At 42.2% G+C, this 25315-nt stretch overlaps 1 protein-coding gene across 4 annotated transcripts in view; it reads left to right on the forward strand.

Annotated features, from left to right (window-relative positions):
• The window catches only part of SSPN (sarcospan), a 115321-nt gene that overhangs the window by 4770 nt on the left and 85236 nt on the right, over nucleotides 1-25315 (forward strand). For 2 of the 4 annotated variants that reach the window (XM_032432692.1, XM_032432693.1), the window contains exon 2: nucleotides 1612-1711. The exons of 1 other annotated variant lie outside the window; for it this stretch is intronic. The gene's annotated coding sequence lies outside the window, so the exon portion shown is untranslated. Of the gene's footprint in view, nucleotides 1-1611; nucleotides 1712-8039; nucleotides 8077-25315 lie in introns of those variants that run through there. One more of the 4 variants, XM_032432695.1, reaches the window with a different exon arrangement.

Genomic DNA, 25315 nt, shown 5'->3' on the forward strand with positions numbered 1-25315 from the left:
TCGACTTCCTCAAATACGGGGACGTAGTTTGCACCAAACAGGCCGTTTAAGGAAAATACTTAGAAGAAGTAATTTTTAAATACTGATTTGATTTTAAACCTCTATTCAACCTCTCTCTTGTTTCCAAGTCATTGGGTGGTTATTTCTCTTTAGTGGGGAGGGCACTTTGATGCCCTACAAGTGGCATATGCCTGCAGTACTCTCTGCTTCTTCTAAATTGACCCGAAAGAGGGGGAGGAGGAGGATGCCTTTAAGGTGAAACCTCCCCTTATAGGTTTGTGAATGTTCGAAGTAGGACGAGGGTATAAGTGTTTGCTCCACAGCTAAATGTTCCCTTGAAAAGGATAGATAGAATATTTAGTGAAAAGAGGAAAGTCTGGATCACTTCATCTTGGTCTTGTCGGTAGAGCAGACAAGACACAAGGCAGACATCTGACTAGGGCCAGCCTTAGGGCCTAATTCTGGGGCCAACTCTAAAGCAGTTTAGAAGAGGAGGGAAAGGGAAAGAAGACTAGTGGATCATGGGTGTGTTAATGTTGGATGTACACTTCTCATCATTGGAAGACGGAGAGGCCTGTGGCTGCAAATGAAGCCTTTTGTGTTATTACTTGGATCTTGTCATCCTATCCCAAGCTTCCCTACCATGCCGACATTTTTGTTTTCTCTTCCAGTCCTTTCTCTTTCTGAAGCCCAGCCCAAACTGCGGATGGAGTCATTTCTAATTTTTTGGTTTCCTTTGTGATTCTCAGTCCTCCTTTTCTTCTTTCCTTTCCATGCCCATCTTTTTACTAATTTTTCTTTTTCTTTTCTTCTTTTCCCCTATGTTTTCCTCTTTCTACCTTTTCCCCATGAAAGGTCTGCTTTTGTTCTTCCTCTTTCGTTTTTACTTTTATCCTTCTTTGCTTTTTGTCTTTTTTCTTTCATTGTTCACCTGGATAACTCTTCTTGCTTATCCACTTCCTTTAAAACCTGAGTCCTACTCCTTTTCTCAAACTCTTGCCTTCTGGAATATCGGGCATAGTTTAATGCTTTCTAATGTCCTTTTGCTGCAAGGAGGGTATGACAATAGCTAACAATTATATAGCATTTGTAATTAGAGAACCAGAAAACCACTTTAGGGGCCTTTTTGGTATGAACTCATTAATCTTTTCCACAACCTTATAAGGTAGATCCTATTATTGCCTCCATTCTACAGTTGACAAAATAGGTATGTTGGGAGATAGAAATAAATGTGCCTATGCTCCCAGAGCCAGGATTTAAGCACAGACAGTGGGCTCCAGAGTCTGTGCTCTTAACTATTAATACCCCTTGGTGGTGGGGTAATAGAGCCAAGGTCTGAATGTTAAGTAGCTGTGTTTTAAAAACACAGGTGTTTTAAGCAATTTACCAGTGTCAGTGTGCACATTTGTTGTAGTGTGTATGTGTGTGGGGGGGCATTGTTGGAAGAGAGGTGGGAAACGGAGATATGTTAGCATTGGAATAGATGGCAGAGAAAGAATGAGAGAAAGAATGGGGGCAGTCTTTTGTCAGTGAGTGATTCCATTGGCATCTAGCTCCAAATTTATTGATTTAAACCCAAATCTCCTAATTAATTGTTATAATTTCATACAGATGGACACATGGAAGTACAGTGTAGAAAAGGCTAACGTTGACCAGCTGTTCACCATTTCCACTGAGCAAACCAAGCCGAACTCTAATGTGAAGACTTCAGGTTAGTAATAGCAAAAGTTCACCTGTGGTGAGGTTAGAAAGGGGAAAAAAAACTCCCCTGTCTAACAAAGGAACAGAAGACTAGAATGCACTCTTTGGGTATGTTTAAAAATAGGTTGAGTCTTATCTTTTTAGGAAGGTTTAATGCTGTCCTGCTGAAAGCGAAGGAGATACAACATGAGCTTGAAACCCCTTTGAGCCTATAATTAGAGAATTTTGTGATGGCTTGCTTTCAATTAAAGATACCCATCTTTCTCCTTTTAATAGGTGAGGGGGAAACTGCTTCCATTGCTTTTCTTTGGTTAAGTAGGGAAATCACTACCTATAGAGACGCTAATGAAAGGGAACACTTATCCCAGTTCCCACCCCCTCCCCCCACCCCCACGTAAGTATTCTGAGTGCTACGCTCATTATATTCACCTTGTGACTTTGGAAGGTCTTATCCTGTTTGCTTGCAAAGTCTTGGATTTCCAGCAGAAACTGAACTCTCCTGAGAGGATTAAAGTTTCCATAGAGAAGAGAGGTTTTCTGCCTCTAGGGTTCTGCAAGCCGTACCACTCTCTGGGGAGGTGACTAGGGTGTTTTGGGATTCCCAGTCCGATTCAAACTAAGCGCACGCACATCTCTAATAGCCTTAAAGACCCCAGAGCTGCCCAAGGGTGTGAATCTTCTTGCCCGTACTGCTGTGAAAATACCCTGTTAGAGGGTCAGATGTCTTTCTTAATCACCTCTGTTTTGGGTGGTGGACAGAAAATTTACAGTTACTCTACATCGTTTTACATCAAAAAGGGAAAGGGATCCCACGAAGCAGAGTTCATAAAAATCTGAAGTAAAAAGTTTACGGTTAATGCTAAAATGAAGGCGGCGGGGGTGGGGGGGTGGGGTTGGAGGTAGAGTGGGATGATAGATTAGGGGTAAATTAAAACTTCCCCTGGAGTCCTTTCTCGGGGCATGCACACTGCTTTCAGCAGAGAAACGTTAGTGTTGTCAGGCATAACACAGAAAGAAGGCCACCTGATGCAAGGATTTTAGAAGGGAGGGAAGCCCCAGTGCTACTCTCCAGAAGCCAAATATAACTTCTCAATATTGATAATGCTATTTTGTGAAGGTACCAGATTTAAAATCCCAGAATAGAAGGTTGGGTTTTGCAGTTCCATACTCAGCAAATTAGCAGGAACAACACAAGTGTCTCTGTTTAATTTGTAAAAGAACTGAAGTCTTTCTGTAGACTACCAATTAATGTGTCTGTGGTTGTAAACATACAAATGAATCACGTTTTATATTTATGTTAACACTGCTCAAGACGTTTATGCACTTACTTGTCTTTACATAGCACCAAGGAGCAGGTAAGAGGAAGTAGAGGAAATGAATTTTATCACTGCTGAAACCTTTGTGTTTTTGTATTTATGTGATTATCACAAACACTCATGCAGGTTATCCTGAATTTAATATATGCTTCAAATTCCTAGAGTGATCACATACAAAAGACAACTAGGAGAGAGACAACTATAAGGGGGATCTCCCTGGCTCTCCTCTCCTTAAGTATCTGCCTGGTCTCTCTGGGTGCCCATGTGCTTAAAATTCTGATTGAACCCAGAAAAGTAGAGTGTGGAGCACGTGAAAGCCCATAAGGATTTCCACAAAGTGATCCCTACCTCTCTCTGGATTCTCCTGGACTAGCTGGATAGTGGAATCCAGAGAAGCTGCATGAAGATGGGGTCTTTGGACTCCTTTTTCCCCCCTTGTTACTGCTGATGAAGATCTGTAGAAAGTTTTCAAAGAGATACATGTTTATGCATTGTGAAACACAACTAGGAATAAGAAGTACTAGACAACCATTTATCTCACCTGCCCGTTATAGGCATGGTCCTTGGATAGTGATTTCAGATGGTGTCTGCCCAGTGCAGAGAGCCATCTGCTAACAGAGTCTGGTACTTTATAAAGGCAACAAAAAGATTAGCTAAGGAGGATTTAATCTACACTTAGAACTATTGGTATAATTTATTCGACAGCTAACTTAAAGCAAGAATTCGTATCTAATTATCCAAAAAAGTAATATGGTTCTGATATTAACTTATAATCCTCATTGACAAGGAAACTGATGGAAATCTAGGCTAGATGTATCAGTTAAGAGCTGCGTCTGAGCTTTTCTTATAATTTCCACCCAATAACTTTTCTTATAATTTTCACCCAATAACTTCTGCTTACATCTATGTAGAAGTACAGTTTTCTAGCTGAGGTTCTCCAATAATGTAGGGGTTCTTTTAGTACAAAGGGAGCAGAGAATGGATATTGGGTTGGCACTAGCCATCTCTGTGGTGGTCTGACTAAAGGAAATGGCTTGTTCAGGTCCTCTTCTTTTTTTCATCAGTGGGTCTTCTTTCTCTTCTATGCCATATGTGTTGGCAGCGTCCCTTTATTGTATGAGGGTATTTAATACCAATTTCAGAAAATTTTCAGTCTTTCCATCTGCAATTGCCCAAACTTAACTAGCTCCTTAAGCACAAGCTCCTTAACATCTGTATTCTTAAGTGCTAATAATTACAGAAATCTGCTTAGGGAGGGAATTTAACAGGGTTTGCTCTTCTTCCCGTAGAACGCAAACTGCAGCTGCATGTTTTCTGGGAAATGATTGTCTTCTTTTTATGTAGCGGCATCTGTCCTCTGGTTCTTCTGTCTGCATAGCTCTGCCTTCTGCCCCTGGCATTTGGGTTGAAGAAAGCAACTCCCCGCAGAAATGCGCTCTCCGATAGTGTCCACCTGCTTGTAGCTAGGACTTTGCTCTTCATCTACTTTGAGCCACACAGGAGGAGGCCACAATGGCCTCAGGGTCAGAAGATTAGCAGAGCTTTGTGATTGACTTGGGTTCTTAAGTAGATGAAGGAGGAGAGGAGAGGGAGGTGAGTGCAGTAGCAGGGGAGGCGAGGGGCCAGTCTCTGAGGCTGGAATGGAGAAGTGAACCCTGTAAGAGAAGGCATCTCTGGGGCATGTTAGTGTGCACAGGTATTCAGGCAGTTGTCCTACAGACCTTATTTAGTTCTCTCAACTCTTGGATCTAGGCACCATCAACTCCACTTTGTAGATGGAAAAACTCAAGTTTAGAGACTTTAGGTAACTTGTCATTGCCATGTAGTAAATAGCGAAGCCAGGCAACAGGGAACCTAAGGTATGCTGCTGGGTGTTGTCACTAGCTGGAGTCTAGGATTCAAACAGGCATCTTCTCCTCTCAACCCTGGAGGGGATCCACCCCCCACCCAGCCCAGCCTTCTACCTTCCTTGGTGAAGCCCCTCTAGGTCATGGGAGCCACCGCCGGAGGCTGGATAGAGTAGTTGAGAGATGAGGAAGATGGTGGGATGAGGCATTCTTGAGCCTGTGCGGTGGTGTCCTGACATGTGAGTTGGAATTCTGGGTAGATCCCCCCACAGACATGTGGGTGAGAATTGTGGTTAGTCCACTGGAATATCTATCGTGCTGATAGAGGCTGTGAGCTGGGATGGGCATTAGGGATTCAGTGTCGAACCTCGTCTTCAGTGACCTTACGATCTAATAGATCACACTTTGTTAAAGGGGAGAGATCACTGAAGAAACCCGAGTAGTTATCCTAAAGCCTCTGCATGTTCCAAAGGCAGTACTTAGTAACCTCCGCTTTGGTGCATGTGAGATGCACTTACAGATGTGCTTCTCTACTAATGCACTTTATAAATCATTCCAGAAAGTATAGTCAGTGACCTCAGCTTATGGGTAAGCCTTGTTCTCCTGTAATCAAAACATTCCTGGATGGAGAGAAGGGCGAGGAGAATGCTGTCTGCCCTGCTCCCGTACGCTGTCTAGACCATCATTACCCTCCCCCAGTTTGGCCTGCCTCCCTGATACTGGTGGGAATGCCTCTTCAACAGCATCCTCTGCAAGTATATACAGCTTCACGTTATATGCTCTTGATCTGCTGTCTGTGATTCTGTCAGCTCCTATGACACGTATTGTGACCTTCTCCCCGTGTGGCTTAGGGTTTGAACTTTCTCTCTTTGGTAATTGAATCTAAACTTCACCCTGTGGATGAACATTTGGTTTTCCTCCTTGGTGCTTCACACCCTCTGGTGTCTCTGGTAAGAAGCTTCTGCTCCATCCCAGGCCCTCACCCCTCACCCCTGACCCCAGTTAGCTTGCTCATTGCCCCAGGTTGAAATTTGGACACAGCTTGGCTTAACTAAGTTCGTCTGCTCCAGAGCAGGCTAGAGCAGTTTTGGAAAAGATGATAACTCATTACAGCGGCTCATAACCTCCAGGGTATAGATTTTCACATCCTGCAAAAGGGCACATCTCTCCACCATCATCCTGCCAGCTTCCTTAGTTCATTTCTTGGCCTCAGCTCTTCAATCTGGAAAGGGGCCAGGCCAGGCTGGCTGTTTGGGGCGGCCCGACGTCCGCATCCCTTTCAGCTCTATGGACCAGATGGCAAGTTTAGCAGGACTGCCTGACCTTAGAAAAAGAAACTTAGTGGTCATTTTTGATCCCTCCATCTCCCTCACTCCCCCCATTTAATTAATAACGATGTCCTATAGATTCCACTTCTTAAATACACATTGAATCCCCCCCCCCCCCCCCCCCCCGCCGTCCTCAGTGCCTACACTCTAGACCAAGCCCCACCTAATCTCACACCCAAATACTGCGAGAACTTAACTGCCTAGCAGCTAGGGTTTAGTAAGGGAAACGGAAACCACTTTAGATATCTCAGGCAGGAGGGACTTAACAGAGGGATTAGAAGCGGGCATAACCTTTGGATACAAAAGCTGGGGTAATCAAGACTGCGGAAAAACTGCTGCTGACCTCCGAGAAACATTGACAGTCAGAAGCTTCAGGGAACGCTGGATGCCATCAAGCTCAGCTGCCTGCCTTGCCGAAGAGGCCGACTTGCAGGAGCTTGCCTGGAAGCCTCTGTAAACCTCACATCCACACACAGCTGCCACTGAAGGAGTATGGTGTGTCTTTTCCACTTCCCACATCATGCACGGGGGCTTCTTATGGGCACAGTCTAAGCTGGAACCCTGCGGGCGAGGGCCAGGGGAAAACGGCCTTCCCAAGTTGCTGACCTGGGACAAGAGCCGGGGGTAGAAGGCGGCGGGGCTGGTGTTGACAGCTGGCAGCTCACACTCCATACCCACTGTGTACGCCCACCTTCTCCCTCCACCACACCTAATTCACTGCTGGGTGAGGAGCAGAGCCATCTTTCTGTGCATGTCATTCCCTTGACCAAAACCCTTTGTTTCCCATTCCCATGAGGCTAAATAAAAAAAACTCTTCCGTGGCCCCAGAGACAGGTCCCCGCCTGTATCTTCAGTCTCACCTCTCATTTTTCTTTCTTTCTATAACCCAACATACCAGCCTTCTTTCAGTTTTTCTTTTTTCAGCATACTCCACTCTTTCAGCCCCTTCCCTCATGCGGTTCCAGCTGATTGGAATGCTTTTCTCCCCGCTTCTCCAACCCCATTCAACCCCCTTCCACCTGCTAATCCTTCAAATGCCATCAGAAGTATCACTTTCCCCAGGAAGCTTTCTCTGAGTTCCTAGAGCAGATTTGTCTCCTTCTGTGAGCTCCTCTGTACTTTATCCTTCTCTTTTATGACATTTATATTGTTGGAAAGACTCCTAAGACTTTCCAGTATCTGCATCCCCCACGAGTTTGTGAGCCCCCCGGGGACAGGCACCTGAGTTGGTGACCGCAGTGTCTCCATTGCCCAGGACAGCACGAAGCTCAGAGCAGACGCTCAACTGTTTCTTGAACGACTCCTGCAGGTGCGCCACCAAATCATCTTTGAACCGAAGGCTTGTTCCAGAAAAGGCTTGCAGGACAAGTCATAACCCAGCCACAGAGCATTTGAGGAGTCCTCAGGCCTGCTGGAGGTGGGGATCTAGTGTTGGCTCCTGCCGTCCCTTCCCCCCACTAGGACTTTCCTATATTAATGTGGCTCTTATGGGCAGGAGCACCCTCACTCCACTCGGGGCGCTGTGAATTTCTTGGCCTTACTAGGCATGCAAAGACTAGGAAGTAGACAACATGAGGGATCATAAAGTGCTCCTGATGTAGCAGGAGGCCCAGGAGCCCGGCAGGGTCTCTAGTGGAGTGGCGGGCAGTTCTGTTGGGGGTAGCCCTCTGGAACCGCTGTTGGTCACTGTGCCAGGGTGGACATGTTCTGTGCCCAGCCGGCAGTGAACTCTGCCAGTGTGCTTCCTAATGGCCGTGGTACGCTGGCGTTTCTCACTCTCAGAATTGTACTGCCTCTCCCAGTGTGCATTAGCAGGGCGGAGAGACTGCGGGGCCTGGAGCCGTGCCAGCTGAATTCCACAGGTGCTCCAGAGACCATGCATCGGTGAGGTGACATCCAGGGCATGGCCCTCCGAGGCCAGAAGTGGGGAGGGGATGCAGAGTTCGGAGCAACAAGCCGTATTTACAGGGTCTCAAGCTGAGTGGATCACAGGAGGGGGTCCTGGGACAGTGCCAAAGAGCTTGGTTACCAGGAGTGCAGAAAGAAACAAGCCCTGTGCCAGGATGTAGGAGTCAAGCCTCAGACTGTGGAACAAAGTAGGAGGGTTGAGAGCCAGTGAAGCCAATCTATCAGAATGCCAGACTGGTAGGCACAGAGGAGACAAGGAGTGAGAGGTCAGGAGAGACAAAAGAGAGCTGGAGCAAGAAGGGGTTGCAGGGTGGCGGGGCGGTGGGGGGGCGAGGAGGCAGACACCAGGTTGGGATGAGAGCCTGCTGAGGTGGGGGAATTTCTCTTTGGGTTGGTCAGTCATGCCACCGATGGGCTGGAAACATGGGCAAGACCACTTCGATCCTCATCCACAAACCAACTTTGCATGTACTCTTGGCACTTAATGCTTGCAAAAACAGAGGTCCCATTCTTCTAATCATGTATTCAGACAGGCAGTGTTGATTTTCCCGATCATGGGGTTGCAAAATCAGACTGCACTCACGGAACATAGCTCTGGTGATAGCAAGCCATCAGGAGGCCTGGGTCTGATCCACACCTGCTCAGCCATCCTGCATTGCCAGGGGTGACCCAGCAGATAAAATTCTGAGTCTGTTGTGATTTTGGATAGCTATGCTAATGATTTTTCTGGAACCTATGTTTTTTATTATATTTTTGAAATTCTGCTTTAGATGTACTGAAGGTTGTGAAATAGACACATCTCACGTTTCTGTCACCTCTTATTTTATTGCATGGTCCTGCTTATAGTGGCAGAGTGCTATGGGCCCTGGATTTAAATGAAGAAGACCTGGGTTCAAATACCATTTTCCCCGGAAAAGCCGTGTGACCTTTGGCAAGTTACTAATGAGTCGATTTTTGCAAATGTGACACAGAGAGAGTAGTGTCTACTTCTGACTGGTTGTTGTAGGGGTTGGGGACAATGCATGGAGGGCACCCACGGCCTAGTAGGTAAGCCATAAGCAGAAGCTCTTATTTTCCCGATTTGAGCTGCCTGGTCAAAGTTGTGGGTATCATGGAATGTGGTTGGAAAATAATTGATAGGTTAAGTAACATATTTTAAGTTTGAGATGTAAACCTTTTGCTTTCAATTATCCTTTACTTACAGGTGAATAATAATAAAACCAAGGGCCAAACCTGTCCATGTGATTTTCCATTAATGAGATAACAGTTTTGTTTCATGTGCTAGCTGGAAATAGGCAATACCAGCCACAACCATCTGATTTGAAGTCCTACTCTTCAGACAGCCCTTCGGAGAGGTTCCATAGCTCCACATTTGTGCATGAATGGGGGAAGTGCTGTCAGCCTGTGTTCAGTCATAAGTTAAAGCCTTCTTCAGGTTTTAAATGATTGGCATGGATGAACTAAGTTTCACATTTTGTTACCTGGCTGTGGGAGATATATTGACTTATTTCTTCTCTATGCCATCTCTTCTAACAGCAAGCACTTTTATTGCAGTTACTGTGTGCCATGCTCTGCTCTGTTTTAGTGTTTTACAAATACCCACTCCTTTCTTGCCCCCAGACCCTTTAAGCTAGGTCCCATGATAATGCCCTTCATAAAAGGAGGGTAATGTGTCCATGCCACGCAGCTAGGAAGTGCTGGAGTCAGGGTTCCAGGTGGGCGCTGTGCCCGTGGAACCAGTGCCCGCAGTCTCGCATTTACTGCCTCTACTCAGTGGCTTCCCCAATACCCCAAGACAAATGGGATCTTTCTGTTCACCATCCATGACTTTGTTTAGAGAAGAGAGGGGTCATAGTGCAGAAGGAACATCTGAAACTCTGCCCACAAGGCTAAGCTTTGCCACCCACTGTTTGCCTGACTGAGAAAGGCAGGGTATTGAACTTGTGTGAACCTCAGGGTCCTCACCTATTCAGTGAAGAAATTATCTCTCCGTTGTGAGGGGGACTAATAGTATGTCTGACGCACAGGAGATGCCCAAGAAATGTTAGTGCCCTCCGTGAATGCTACATACCTAAATATACCCAAGTATGCGATTATTGGTGGTTTCTTTTCTCCTGAAAAATTCATTCTTGATTTCTTTAACTTTTCACTTTAAAAGAATAGGGTGAATTTTGATCACTCAGTTAATAATTGTAAATCATTTTCTATGTGGAAGGCATTCTCTATTGGTCCTATCTGACAGAACTTTTTGTGATGATGGAGAAGTTTTATAATCGGTGCTCTCTAATGTGGTAGCCACCAGCCGTGTGTGGTTATTGAGCACTTGAAATGTGGTTAGTTTAATTAAGGCACTAAATTTCTAATTTTATTTAATTTTAACTAATTTAAGTTTAAAGATGCACATGTGGTTAGTGGCGGTCATATTGTACAGTGAAAGCCTAGATGTTTTAATCTGGTCCAAATACTAGCTGACCAGCAGATAATTCTTTTAAGAAAGCCAAGACAGATTTTTAGTTTGTTCTTTTCCTAAAGTGTCTATGATGCTCAGCATCTTTATAGGAAGAAAAAAAGTATCAATTATCAAGCATAAATTCAGGCAAATAAAGAAAAACTATAGCCATCAACTTCACTAGGTTTTATGATATTTGACAGATCCATTTTAATTTTATGGGAACCCAAATGACATAACTTACCAACATTTTAAAATACTGATCATGAATTTGCTATGAATATTTAATGAGTTCCCATAAATAGATAGTAATATAATAATTTTAATACTGCATATCATATTATATGCCTGTCAGGTTTGGATATGAGCCAGTGTACTGGTAAATGTTTAACCGGTCCTCTGGGAAAAATGTGTGTGTGTGTGTGTGTGTGTGTGTAGTTTATTATACATTTTACTATTATAAAGGATGTGTAACCCAGCACCCATTTAAACATAATGATAAAATACACATCACTCCTATGAATTCCATATAGCCAATTGATTCTCACTGAATGCTTTTATTGATTTTTGCCAGATTCTTTTATTCCTTGCCAACCTACGGTTGCAATTAATTCACAAGTATAATTCTGACATGAATGTTGGGTATTTTTGTTTATGCTGAGCTAGGTGAAATTGAAACAATAAAGGCAGTTGTTAGAGTCTGACTCCTTCATCAATGATATGAGCAACTTCTTCACTAAATCAGGTAATACTTTTCACATACTAGAAAAAGATTTCCTCAATTTTCTGTGTAATTCACAATATAATGACTATAGACATGACACACTTTTAAGTCCAATCTAGATGATTCACATTTTCTCTATCACTTTCTTGAGTCTAACAGTTGACAAAATAAGAAGTCAAGCTCTAATTTGTAGCATTTGCTCATTTTCATGGCATAAGTACTCCCACCATGACGGACCGTAGGCTAGCAATACAGCAGCACCAGAAGTCCGGTTGGTAAGCTACAGGAGACATGACTCACCTCCAGGGCATAGATAATAATAAGATGTAAATAAAGTAATTAGGAAGTGGTGAGTTTTGCGTGTTAACCGCCTTTGTTCTTAATATACTCTATTTAGTGATAAATTTATAGGACTTAATTTCTAATAATGGCTAGTCCCAGAATCAGTCCCATGGTCATCAACAATTTATTGGGGGGCCACTATGCGCCGGGACTGAGTGCTAGGCTATAAATATGAATCAGACCTGTCAATATATGTGCCTTCCAGGAGGTGCTCTTGCCCTCTTCCGTATCAACATTTTCCCCCTGCATGATCTCATCTAGGTTCATGGCTTTAATATCATTGTTATGCTGATGACTCCCAAATTTATGTTTCCATCTCTCTTTTCTGCTGCAAGCTCCAGACTCATAAATCCAACAGCCTACTTGATAACTCCCCTTGGATATCTTATGGTTATTCTAAACTTGACATGGCCATTCCAGCTTGACACATCTTAATGTCCACCTTCTGCCCCAGGTCCATCCACTCTTCCTCGATTCTTCACCATGCTCTGTCAATGACTCCACCATACACCACTGAATTGAGCCCCAAATCTAAGACCCATCCTTGGTCCTTCTCTTTCATATTTTCTACACCCAATCCATCAACAATTTCTGTCTCTCCTATACCAAAATCTTGCCTGAATCTGGACAGTTTTCAGCATCTTCACTGCTATCATCCTCATCAAATCTGTTGTCTCTCATTGGGACTATAGAGAGACTCCTACTTGGTCTCTTTGCTTCTACTTTTCCTCATGCAGACGTTACACACAATATGAAGAATGAACTCTTAAAAATATAACCCAGCTCATGTCACCTTTTTTGTTTGAAATCTCTCTAGCCATTATTTATTATAATTAGAATAAAGTCCAAATGTCTTGGCCATGTCTGTGGTAGGCGAAATAATGGGTCCCCAAAGATGTCCATGTCCTAATCCCCGGAACCTGTGAATAAATATTTCCTTACACGGCAAAAGGAACTTTGAGGATGTGACTAAATTAAGGCCTTTGAGATGGGGCAGTTATCCACACGGACTCAATGTCATCACAAGAGTTCTTAGAAGAGGAAGAAGGAGGTTGAAGAGAGTTAGAGGGGGATGTGACCACAGAATTATCAGGGAGATGCCACACTGCTGGCTTTGAAGACAGAGGAAGTGGGGCAAAAGCCAAGGAATAAGAGTGGCCTGTAGAAGCTGGAAAAGGCAAGGGAATGGATTCTTCTCCAGAGCCTCCAGAAAGGAATACAGCCCTGCCAACACTGTGGTTGTAACCCAGTGAGACCCATGTCAGACTTCTAACTTACCGAACTATAAGATAATAAATTTGTGTTGTTTGAACCACCAAATCTGTGACCATTTGTTATGGCTGCAATAGGAAATGAATGCAGGAGTCTGCAAGGCCCTCGAAGACCAGCCTCTCTTGGGTCCCCTTGCCTGTCCTTCTCCCACCTTGTTCACTGTGCCTTGGCCATCTGCACGTTTGTTTTGTCTGCATAACAAGGCGGATCCTTCCTCAGGGATTTGGTACCAGCTCTGCCTTGCCTATGACTTTCTTCCCAAGGTCTTCACATAGTCGGCTACTAGTCATTTGGATTTCTAAAACCTCTTCAAAAAAGCACCATCCCCTAGTCGCTTTTTAATCTGTGTTTTATTTTCTGAACGGCTTTTATTAGGACCTGAAATTGTCTTAATTATTTGTTTCTTGTCTCTGTACCTCCCCTTGCCACCAGACATGTACCATCAAACTTCATGAAGTCAGGGACCCCGTGTGTCATGTTCACTCAGTAAGCACTCAATGAATATTTGTTGAAAAAATGAATGAAAACATGGCACCTTGCCTCAGCATGCACACATTCGGTGGGAGAGAAGATGAAAAAAGCAATGATTATAGAACAGTATAATTGAGGCTCTGAAAGCAGTCCCTGTGGGATGTCAGGGTCCCCCGGGAGAAAAGCACCTTGGCAGGCTTTCCAGAGGAATGACGACTGGGAAGAATCCTGAGGAGAAACTGGGAAAGCAAAAGCCAGGTGAAAAGGAGCAGGTGGATTGTCAGGCAGAGGATGTTGGGGGTTGGGGGCACGGGTACAAAGGTGTGAAAACAAAGGCATTATGGGAACTGCAGGTGGTTCAGTTACCTTGGAGCCTAAGGTGAAAGGTCAGAAAACACCTTACCACAGAAGACTTGACATGACCTACCAGGAGATTTTTAATCTGTCTGGGTGGTAATTAGGGGGCCTTGAAGGGTTGTAAGAAATGTCAGTTTTGCATTGTAGAAAATGTATTCTGATGATACTATTGAGAACAGATTGAAGGGGAGGGATGCTAGAACAGAATACCAATTGGGAGGACATGGCCATTGTCAAAGACCCTAGGGCAGTGGCAATGAAGATGGAGAATGAATGGGGAGATCTGAGGACTATTTTAGAGGTAGATTCTATGGGAGTGGTGAGCAATTTGTCATGTGGAGTGAGGGAGATGAAGGATTAGGGATGACTCCCTGGGTTCTGGCTTGAGTGACTGGGCAGAGAGTGCTACCACCAATAAAAATAGGGAATACAGGAGGAGGATATGAGGCAAGTTTCACTATGACATGTTGGAGGTGCCATGGGTAAAGGAGACATCTCTGAAGCACTAGGATAACTGGATCTGAAGTTTGGAGGAAAGACCAAGACTAGAAATTTAGATTTGAGAGTCAGTGGCATATGTGATGTGAGTGGTTGGGACAGTTCCAAAGACAGAGAGATTAGAAGAAGGTTGAGGGTGGAATCCTGAGGAACATCAATTTTTATATATTGGATAAAAGAAGATTAGTCCAAGAATAGGACCAAGAAAAATTAGAGAGGAAGAAAAAGAATCAAGAATATTGCTCTTATGGCCAGAAATGCTTGGCTCGGGGCGCCTGGGTGGCTCAGTCATTAAGCGTCTGCCTTCGGCTCAGGGTCCTGGGATGGAGCCCCACATCGGTCTCCCTGCTCGGCGGGAAGCCTACTTCTCCCTCTCCCTCTGCTTGTGTTCCTTCTCTAGCTGTGTCTCTTTCTGTCAAATAAATAAAATCTTTAAAAAAAAAAGAAATGCCTGGCTCCTTCATCTGCACATGCAATTTAGCACCCATTTTAAATATGACCTCTTTGAAGTCCTCTCAAATGGATGCAAATGATTTTTATTGAATCTGTATCACAACTTATTTGTACCTTTTTTATGTGATTGCCGCTCGGAAACTTTCTTTCTTCTTTTTGTACTTTGGTCTAATTATCTCACTCCTATATTGTAAATTTCTTGAGTGCAGAGACTATGACTCACTAAGTTTTCATTCTTTGGAACTCTCAGTAGAATATCTTGCACATATTACCTTTATGACGTGTGAATATGACCGCTGAATCCAGCAAATACTATTTGGAAAGTAAGAATTATTTATATTTTAAAGAAAACATTGATCATTTGAATAAATATAGGTGATACCAAACAGCTAGCAAAATATTTCAAGATGACCGTAGTGTATCATCTCGATATACTTGATCGTTATGAATTCTTATGTAGTCATAATAGAGAATTATTTATTGAACGCTTGCTATGTTCCAGCCATTCTGTCGAGTTCTTTATACATATGATTTCATGTAATCTTTACAATAACCTATGGGGATGGCATTATTATTATTCCCATTTCACAGATGGAGGATAAGAATTTCAGAGAAGTTGAATAACTTGCCCAAGAACACACAGTCACTAAAGGGCTAAGATTTAAAGCTGGGCAGCCTATCTCTAGCACTCGTGCCTTTCAGGTGACAACATATAGAAAACTCTGTGTCAAGGCGAGTCAGGTGCAGGAGGGGAACTTCAGAGACCTGTGAAAGGACTTTGGTAATTTAAGGGCCCATAATCAGGGGTGCATTTTGAGTGGTTAGAAATAAATATGTGACATATTTGCATGTGAAACAGATAGTTGCATTTTTGTGATTTGCCTTAAAATAAAGACTTGCCGATTTAAACAAATACCAAAATAAGATCAATTCATCCAGTAAGAGATTTAGAATGCAGAACTTTGCTGTGGAATTCTATAGCACAAAAACCAAATATTGGCCACCATGATCTAAGGCAGAAACAAGTGAATCTAATGGAGTAAAGGACCCAAAAGAGGTTTTAGTGCCCAAAGTGGGCAAGCTTTAAGAGAGATTGTTAACTGCAGTTCTAGTAGTAATATCCAGTTCCCCCTGGTTCTTTATTGTTTAACTTGTTGGGGAATGGTCTTAGTTCTCATTGGCCTGTTAAAATTGTAACATACACTGTATAAATTGTGTCTCTATTGGACTATAAGCCTATCAAGAACAGAGCTCACTTTTACCATTATTCTGTAGCAAATACAAAACAAGAGCAGGCAGTGAATAGGATACATGTAGCAATTATTGCAAAGGGGCAGATACAAGCTTCAGAAGATAGGGGCTTTGCTGTTTTTGTTTACCACTGGCCTTTAAGAGAGATTCTGAGCTCAATAAATATTTGTTGAAGGAATGGTTTTATAGAATAGGGCAATTGTCTGACGGGTGAAATTGATTACCTACTAAATCTTTCCATTTTTAAGGTCTGGGATTATATTATTGATAGTCTTAATTCCTATTAAAAATTATATTGGTCACTTTTGTTCTGTGCTAATGCAGTACAACAAACTACTCATTTTTCAGTTCATTTTTTCAGATTATTAAACATAATGATAGGGCGCCTGGGTGGCTCAAATGGTTAAGCGTCTGCCTTCGGCTCAGGTCATGATCTCAGGGTCCTGGGATCGAGTCCCGCATCGGGCTCCCTGCTCCTTGGGAGCCTGCTTCTCCTTCTGCCTCTCTCTCTCTCTCTGTCTCTCATGAATAAATAAATAAAATCTTTAAAAAAAATAAACATAATGATAAATTTCCTAGTATATAATCACTTCGATAGCATCATATTGGTATGTTTTTAACTAATATTCAATTAATTGACTGATAGAGCAAATTTAAATGATTGATTATCTTAATAATATAGTAAGATAATGTGAGACACGAATAACTCAAATCCATAGTCAAGGGATTGTATATAGTCTGTCTTTTTTTCAGTTTATTAAGAAAAACTAGAATTGACATGTCTGCCAAATTCTTGTCACATCTACATTTTTGTAATCAGAATATCTCAGACTTCACCAACCAGATAACACCACTGTATTATTCAGGACTCACCCCACTGCAAGTGACAGAAACCAAATTCAAATTAGCTGAAGCAGTGAAGGAGATTATTGGTTTGTGTAAGCAACCGAGGGGAGGGCTAGGTGACAAAACGATGGATGTGAACGTCATTAGATCTCTTTCTCTCCATCCCTCGAGCGCTCTCTGCAAATTAGCTTTATTCTCATCAGCTGGCTTCTTCCCCAAGGCTAAAACTCAGGTGTGTGTGGAGGGGGGTAGGGTGTGGGGCAGCTGCTGCAGCTTTGAGGCATATCTTCAGATTTGTAACCAGAGGGAAGAAGGTTAATCCTTCCAGTTTCAGTTCAAGACAGCTGGGAAAGGATTCTGACTGGCCCCTTTGGGGACTTGGTTAGTTTCTATGTCCTAGAAGGACTGGTGAGAGGCTCTGACCCATTAGCCTCAGTAATAGCTCTGCTCTTATGGTTGGAGATGAGCTGGGATCTGTATCAAAGAGCCGGTGAAAAACAGCGGTGTCCACCACACTCATGACATTAGCATTCACACCGTGATGGCCATGAGCGTCACATAGTAAGGAGCAGGATGTCCGGTCTTGTACAGAGCCTCTGTGCACTGAGGATTCTGGGACTCCTCGGGATGCCTAAGACTCAGTCTTGGCTTTCACCCCCTCCTGTCGATCCCACAGTCCTGGACCTATTCATGAAACTCCGCATACGAGGCAGGACCAGCACCACCACCACGGTCTTGGACTCGGTACTGGTGGAGATGAGTACTCACTCCATGAAGGCAAAACTGAAATGCTGTCCTATGCCCGTCTGCCAGGAGTCTGCAGTTCTCTCTCTTGCCCGGAGTGAGCGCCTTCTTCCTTCTCCAGAGTGCACAAACTACCTTGGTGGATACACTGGGATGGGATGGATTTGGGTGTCCCTTTCCATTGTATATGCAGATGTATGATTGTACTAGTTACCTTCGCTTTTAGTTCGTTAGCTCTAACTTGGTGAGTTTCTGAAGCCCCCGCAGTCTCAGTTTGACCTCTCTTGGGGCCATTTCCATTTAAGAGGTGTAAGGGACATTCATGCTGGTAGATTGCAATCCCCCAGGAGTGATTCTTTGATATCAGTTGATTTAGTCATCTGCATAATTCCTCAAAAGGCAGATTCACTTTAATTTTAGTACAAAATAGGAAATTCACCCTCCCTATACACAATTATTAATGTTTAAAACCATGTAGAGAGTTAAGGCAAACTTTCTGTTTGTAAGTTTTTAAAGTAACAGGTTTATTTAGATATAATTTGCATACTATAAAATCAGTGTACAATTAATTTACAGTGTGTAATTAGCTTTCAGTATATTCACAGAGTTGTGCAACCATCACCACAATCAGATTTAGCCCATTTAGCCCTTTTTAGACCAAAAAAGTCACCATTACCAGTCATTCCTCACTGCCCTCTATACCCCCTCCCCAGTGGACCACCACCCATCTTCTTTCTGTCCCTATGGATTTGCCTGTTCTGGACATCTCATATAAATGGAATCATGCAATATGTTGTCCTTTGTGTCTGGCTTCTTCTACTTAGCATAATGTTTTCAAAGTTCCCTAATGTTGTAGCATGTATCTATACTTCATTCCCTTTTATGGCTGAATAATATTCCATTGTATGGATATACCACATTTTGTTTATCTATTCATCAGTTGATGGACATTTGAACTATTTCCACTTTGGGCCATTATGATGAATAATGCTGCTGTGAACATTCATGTACAGATGTTTGTGTAGACACATGTTTTCAGTTCTTTTGATTATATACCTAGGAGTTGACTTGCTGGTTCATATGGTAATTGAATTGCCAGATTGCTTTCCAAAGTGGCTGCACCATTTTGCATTCCTGCCACAAATGTGTGAGGGTCCCGATTTGTCCACATTATAAGGGATATTTTAGCAGAAGGCATGATAAATGTCAAAGTGAGGCATGTGAAGTCATGACCTCTATTTACTGGCAATAAGCTCAATAAACTTTAAATTCTTAAGACTCCATTGATTCAACCTAAAAAGTAGTATTTAAAATACATACTTCTGGGGCACCTGGGTGGCTCAGTCAGTTAAGCGTCTGACTCTTGATTTCGGCTCACGTCATGATCTCAGGGTCTTGAGATCAAGCCTCGCGTCGGGCTACATGCCGGGCTTGGAGCCTGTTTAAGATTATCTATCTCCCTCTGCCCCTCTCCCCCTTAAAAAAATAAAATACATATTTCTACTCATAAACTCTAAAGTTTATGTGTCTAAATAATATACAAGAATAAAACTTCAATGTGCAGTGCAAGTTTATCCAAGTTCTAATAAGTGACCAATGACAAGGATTAATGTATCTGAACAAAGATTTCAGGTTGGTAGTGTTCAACTTTCTTTCCAAGGAAGCTCATCAACATGTAACAAAATTAGTAAATACAACTGGTTAGGTGGAGGTAAGGGTTTTATATAATTGCATTTTCTGGAACTATCCATATCTGAGCCTTAACTCCGCCAAGACATCCTCTAATATATGTAATAAAGCAATAAATAATGTAGCTAGATATGAAAAAAATCAGTAATATTTACAAAGCAAACAGGCTTGGAGGTGCTACTCAAATACTACTTCATGCAACATCATAAACTTCTTCATGACCAAAACCAACTGTAAGTGGTGGAGCACTTCTTTTTCTTCCCATTCTTCCTCAGCAAGCCTGATAGTGGAAGGCTTTTAAGGCAGCGAGTCCTTGCTTCTCAATGATTTGTCCTTTTCCATCATCAGGTGAAGTTTTGCCATTGTATTTGAGAGAACTTTTTGGAGCTTTAGAATTCATCTGAATATTTATATAATGAAGCAAATTCTTCATTTCATAAAATATAAATGGCCAAGGGATTATAAGATAATTGGTACATTTATTTTAGGGTTTGAAATTCTATTATATGAATTTCTGTCAAGGGAGGGATTCAAAGATCTTATATGTGGATACCAGCCTGTAAATGAACACTGTGCATTTCTTATGGACTTATGTGATCTGGCCCTGTTTATTTTTCCATTCCCTAACCACTCTCCTCCCTACTCATACCCTCAGTGTTGGGGTATGTCCATGGTGGTTTGATGTACCTCAGCCTTACCTCGAGGCTAATTTGGAGTCACCTGACTTCTTCCCCAGATTCTAATTCGGCAGAATGGCCTGAGTTTATGCTCTCCTGGAGTGAATAAAGTTTAGATGCTGCCTAGCTTGTGTTTTTGTTCAGAGCAGTGATGGGGAGGAGATCCTAAATCGATCTGAATGAAATCGAGGCAGGGAATAATCCTGTTGAATGTTTTAGAACTGACGTTTGCAAGATAAATATGAACACTGTGGGCTTGTGTGTTTATAAAAAATTGACCAACATGATATACTGCTTTATAGACTGGATGTAAGTGAAAAATTCAGGGGTTGAAGAAAGCTATAGTTTCTCTACTTAAGGTTTTACATTTCGACATCTTGCGTTCTATAATATTTAACTCAATTCCACCTTGTTTCAAGCATAGTTTTCTAAAACTATGTCTACATCAGGTGAAAACAGGAACTTAAAAGATTATAACATGGTGAATTTTTCCTTTTGAAAAAAGCTTACTTTATCATTATGAGATTCTCTCAGTTGTGCTATGTGACATTTGCATTCAGAAATGTCTTGAGGGGCGCCTGGATGGCTCAGTCGTTAAGCGTCTGCCTTCAGCTCAGGTCATGGTCCAAGGGTCCTGGGATGGAGCCCCGCATCGGGCTCCTTGCTCTGCGGGAAGCCTGCTTCTCCCTCTCCCGCTCCCCCTGCTTGTGTTCCCTCTCTCGCTGTGTCTCTCTCTGTCAAATAAATAAAATTTTAAAAAAAATGTCTTGAAATAAATGAGGACTTTACAGGAATCACAGTGGACAAAATGCTATGTCTGCCCGATCATTACTGGCTAATCTAGGTGCAATTACAGTTCTCATCTCATCTCACAGTTACACACTCAGACCTGCTGGGTGCCCCACACAAATGCCTGGATATTTTTTTAAATCAGAAATTCTCTTTGTTCCTCATCAAGTATTATTCCTACTTAAGGTTTGCAATTAGAAAAACTTCAAGCCATCTTGGGTTTTAAAGTAACAGTAGATTTTTCTTCTGGAACATTTATCTTATGTGGAGAAGTACTTACTATAAATTGAGGAATACAGGGCTTACTCCCTTGATATGTAAAAACTATTTTCAAATTGGCTATAGCCGCTGCCCCTGCTTGTGCACGCGCTCTTGCTCTCTCTCTCTCAAGTGAATAAATAAATAGAATCTTTAAAAGAATTTACTCATTCATAATTCTCACGATTGGAAATCCCAATGCTTTGAATTTTTTATCCTTGTAATTAGTGACCAAATTGGTGATTCAGAGGTACTGTGACAATAGGCATTATTCTTTAAATCATCAAAGAAAGACCAAATTTTGTCCCGCATGGCTTAAATATTTAATTCTTTTCTTTTAGCGTAAAAAATAGGCTGCACAGAGACCAGACACCAGACGTGAAGCCCAGCCTCACCTTTGTCTCGCTCTAACCTTGGGCAAGTTTCCTCACCTCTGTTAGCCTCATTTTCCTCTTCTCTTTTCTATTGATAATGACATGCAGCTTGTAAGATTCACGTGCAAATTAAACAAGCCAGTAATGGTCTGGCACATATATTGTACTCTTGATGATTTGTCCCTTCCCATCATCCTGCTGCAATGGGTCAACAACAGCAATGATAACAATAATAATACTTTGGAAATACTATTCTATGTAGGACATATGTTGTAACCTTTTTTTAAAGATTTCATTTATTTATCTGAGTGAGAGAGCATGCGCATGCATGAGCAGAGGAGGAGGGAGAGGGGTGAAGGGAGAGGGAGAAGCAGACTACCCGCTGTGTGCAGAGCCAAGGCAGTGCTGGATCCCAGGACCCCAAGATCATGACCTGAGCTAGTCAGAGGCTTAACCACTGAGCCACCCAGGTGCCCCTGTTGTAATCTTTTTAACCAAAAAATGTGATAACCATTAGTCAGTTACTGTACCTTCTATTGTAAAGGTAATAGATGTAGTTATGCACAAATGTGTGTGTGCACACACACAAGTCCATACATACTGTAACTGAAGTTTTTAAAAAGAGGCTTTAGAATTTAAATCCTCCTCTATTTGGATACATATATTCCCAAGGTCAATACTTCTCACATCTCAAGTGCAGGAAGAAACATGGGCACATAACTATGCTATATAGTGTACTGTCTCAAACTGGAAGACAATTCTGGCTGACTGAACACCGTCTTAACCTAGGGCACCCATGGTTTATAGCTGCCTCTTGACTGTGTCAGGAAGGGCCCAAGGCCAAACTTGTATTAGCCATCAGAGAGAAAGCACTTCGAAGAGCTCAAAAGGTGGATTTGACTCTGGGGTGGCACAGGGATGCTTTGTCTTGCCTACCCGACTCACACACATTACACTTCATACAGGTGCTGTTGCAACATCACACAGTTCAGTATTCCAGCGCTGAACAACACATTTCAGGGAACGCTTTTGGTAATGTTTGTGTGACACCCTCCCCAGAATGGCACTCTCACATTTAATAGACTAAGGTTGGTCTATGCATCAGTTATAGTTTTACACACTGAAGCAATAAAACTGGTTTATTATTTTTTCACTTAAGCTAATGATTTTATTTTCCCAGGAATGACTAAGTTGTTTCTTTGTCCTATACATATACTTTATATATGCTGCAAAAAAGCTTGCTTACAAGTGTCCTTTTAAAAATAAAGCCAAGTGTAAAAAAGTGTAAAAGTCTTAGTTTATTCTTTTTGTGAAATCCTTGTGCATTTTTAATTTGGAGAGTCGTGTGTGCATCATTATAATCTATCTACCTACTAAAAAATGCATTAAGGGAGACCCTTGAGACCCCAGAGCTGAGAATACTTTGTAATAAATGAGCATAAAGCCCAATGCTGTGAGGGCTGATAGATTTTGGAAGGAGACATAAGGCTTTGTTTTTTGTTCTTTTTTTTTTTAGACCCTTCTTAAAAACCTAGGAACAGACAGTCATCATTGGGATTTGGATGTATTCTGCATGAGGATAATTTTGCCTCTGGGAAAGTCAGAGCCAGGCCAGAATCACTCCTGGGATTTTAAAGTCTGAAGTCACTTGTTTGGCTCTGCTCACTAGAGAACCCAAGAATGCTATTCATTGGCCAGTGTGAACAATGGTTGAGAAATGACTTGTTGTAACAATCATTTCCAGAATTTTTTAAGGTACAGAGAAACTTCTGCATTGCTTTTTAGGCACTAGAAAGGCAAGTCTTGGTGGGGTTTTCAGGTAGGGACTTAGAAATAAAGGAGCTAGTGTATATTTTAAAAAACTCCATGACTCTTCTTTCTTTCAGAGAACTCTGAAATGCCCTGTTTGTCTTTTGAACAGGTTTTTTGGAAAAATAATCATGCTATAATGCCGGTATGAGATCAGCTTTTGTTAAAATACCCAAGGAAAACCATCAAAAATTACTGAATCTGTTTGGAGATGCTAGAAGAGAGCAAGGAAGAGAAGTAAAGGGAATAAAGTTCATTCTGGGATGTTTAGATGAGTATTGGCATCATTTCCCTTTTAGATCTCTTCTCAATCTTGAAAAAATAGCCACATACATCGTGTTAGTTTTTCTCTTGCTGTTACCCAGCATGACTGCTTCTTAAAATCCTCAGCTGGGTCTCAAAGCTTCTGTTTGGAGGCACTTTTCCGTATAAATGTTTCACTATCCAATTTTAAAAAGCATTTATTTATTCAACACATGCTTATTAATGCTTAGTGTGTGTCGGGCGGTGTTGAAAGTTCTCAGGGCTCATCAGTGAACAAGCAGACAAAGCTCCTTGCCCTCTTGGAGCTTGCAGTTCAGCTCCCACCGAGCAGCTAACTTGTCTATGCATGACAGAAGCCAGCCTGCAGCATGCTTAAAGGGTCCCTCTGGTCCAAGGGGATCTGTTATAAGTTGCTTGTAGTATGGCTGCAAATTCAACTAACGTATTACACTCCTATATACAGAAACTAAATATTTTTTAAAATTTTCTCTGTACCTGATCTTTTCTTCCTTATGTGCCCCTGCCTGGTAGAAAATGAAAATAAAACACAGCAAAGAGCTAGGTTTTTCTTGTTTTTTGTTTTTTTCTCATCCAGTGCAGCAATGTAACCATTGCTTTTGGGTGATACTTAGTTTCTAGACTGAAAGAAAGCGAGAAAGGGAGGAGGTGCTACATCAGGTAATACTTTTGAATACTGGAAGACTATTTTCTCAATACTTTGTGCTACTCATAATTCAGCATCTACAGGCACAACACACTTTTATATCTAATCTGCATTATTAACATTTCCCCCATCATCTTCCTAAGTCTAGACAATCAACCAAACAATAAATCAAGCCCCGACTGTAGCATTTGCAATCTAATGGTGCGAATCCTTCTACCCTGGCTGATTTCAAGGTGCCAGTGTGATGTCACTGAATGTTATAGGGAAGACGTGCAACAGCTCCCATCACGGAATACTTCCAGATTGTAAATAATAGTAAACATGTGGTAAAATAATTAGGAAGTGACGAGTTTTGAGTATTGATTGCCTTTGTTTTTAATATGATTTATATACTTATACATTTACATACTTTAATTGTTAATAATGGCTGTGTTTGACAACTGGCTTGCAAATTTCCTAGAAATTTAGCAATCAACTCTTATAAGCCATATGTCAGACCAAAACCCTAGTAATCATAAATGATCTCTTTAATTCCCTTATCACTCCCCTTCAATCCAACAGCAAATTATGTTGACTCTGCTTCTCAAACATACCTCAAATCGCTCACCTCCCTACTACCCCCTGACTTCTCATCACATCGCCTCTCACCTGTGTTCCTATAACATCCTCCTAACTGCTCCCTCTGCCTCCACTACGAATGTGTCTACAGTCTGTTCTCCATACAGAAGCCAGAGTCCAATTTTTCAAGTGTGCATCGCATCATAATCACTTCCTATCTTAAACTCTTCAACATTTTCCCATTGTCCTTTGAAGAAAACGCAAGCTTTTACCATGCCCAATAAGGCCCTGTATCATCTACCTACAACCCTCTTACAGCTTCATCTGACCCATCGTCCTGCTCAAGCACCACCTTCCAGCCACACTGGCTTGCTTGCTTTTCCTAAAGCATATCTACTTTGTAGCGATCTCGGTATCGTCATGTGTTCCCTTTTCTGGGAATGCTTTTTCCCTCACAACATTCCAGGGCTGGCTCCTTCTCATCAGGTTTCAGTGAAATATTCCTGTGGTGGTTAATTGTATGTGTCAGCTGGACTGGACCATAGGATGCCCAGATATCTGGTTAAATATTATTTCTGGGTGTGTGTGTGTGTGTGTGGGAGGGGGGGTGTTTCCAAAGAGATTGGCTTTTGAGTTGGTAGACTGGGTAAAGCAGATTGCCTTCCCCAATGTGAGTAGGCACCATCCAATCCATTGAGGGCCTAAATGAAGCAAAGAGGCAAAGAA

The sequence above is a fragment of the Phoca vitulina genome, unplaced genomic scaffold, assembly GCF_004348235.1.
Source record: "Phoca vitulina isolate PV1807 unplaced genomic scaffold, GSC_HSeal_1.0 scaffold49, whole genome shotgun sequence".
NCBI classification, from domain to species: Eukaryota; Metazoa; Chordata; class Mammalia; order Carnivora; family Phocidae; genus Phoca; species Phoca vitulina.